Genomic DNA, 974 nt, shown 5'->3' on the forward strand with positions numbered 1-974 from the left:
CACGCAATCTTTGCAATCATGTGTACATCCAAAGAGAGAGTGGTGGCCCCCTCGGGTAGAGGGCGCACAGTGGGCTAGAGCCCAAAAAAAAGCGGACATAAATCATAACAGTTAATGGGTGCATCGCACATACGATGTCGGTATGTTCCGGGGGGTTTTCGGGTGCGCTGATTCCATTTTTTTAATAATTTTGAACTTTTAGGAGGCGGATCCAGGTCAAAAAGGGGGGGAGATTTCAAAATCTTACTCAAATCACGTGAAAGTTTGGTTTCGGAGGTCTACGGTTGCGCTGAGTTTTGCTGATTTTTTGCTGATTTTTACAAAAAAAAATCGAATTTTTACGATTTTTTCACCATTTTTACAATATTTTACGATTTTTAAATAGGGTTTTGTTTTAATTGTTTTCTGATTTTTTAGGACTCTGCATGATTTTTTAAGGGATTTTTGACACTTTTTCAATGATTTCATACGAGGTGCAGTCGGTTAGGCGACCCTATTAGACCGCGCCACCGCAAAGTCCACCAAAATCCGTCCAAAGACAAGTCTATTTCTCGCAAGACCGCAAAATACCGCAAAAACCGACTACGGGAACTTGTAGACAAGGTTTCGAACTTCAAGAATCAATTGTCGGTTTCTTTGATTTTTCATGATTTCGTTACTTACGGCCTTTTAAAGTTGGCCCAAATCGCAATCAGGGGAGGGTTTTACTTTTCACTTTTTTGGGGGGGTGGGGGTTAAATAATCGATGGCCTGCACCTGGATATGTTTCGTTGTGTTTAGAACAACACGTCAGCAAACGTGTGGCCGGCTGAAGCTATGAACAACGATAAAAATAACAATATAAGATAGTGAGGTTAGAGCCGTCCATGCGGGCACCGCAAAATAGCTGATTTCAAAATGATATTTCAAGGTGAAGATTTGCAGCTAAAAATACAAACTAATGCGTTTTGAAATCCTTGAACATTGCGCTACAA

The sequence above is a fragment of the Frankliniella occidentalis genome, unplaced genomic scaffold (assembly GCF_000697945.3).
Source record: "Frankliniella occidentalis isolate FOCC.00 unplaced genomic scaffold, Focc_3.1 Scaffold567, whole genome shotgun sequence".
NCBI lineage: Eukaryota > Metazoa > Arthropoda > Insecta > Thysanoptera > Thripidae > Frankliniella > Frankliniella occidentalis.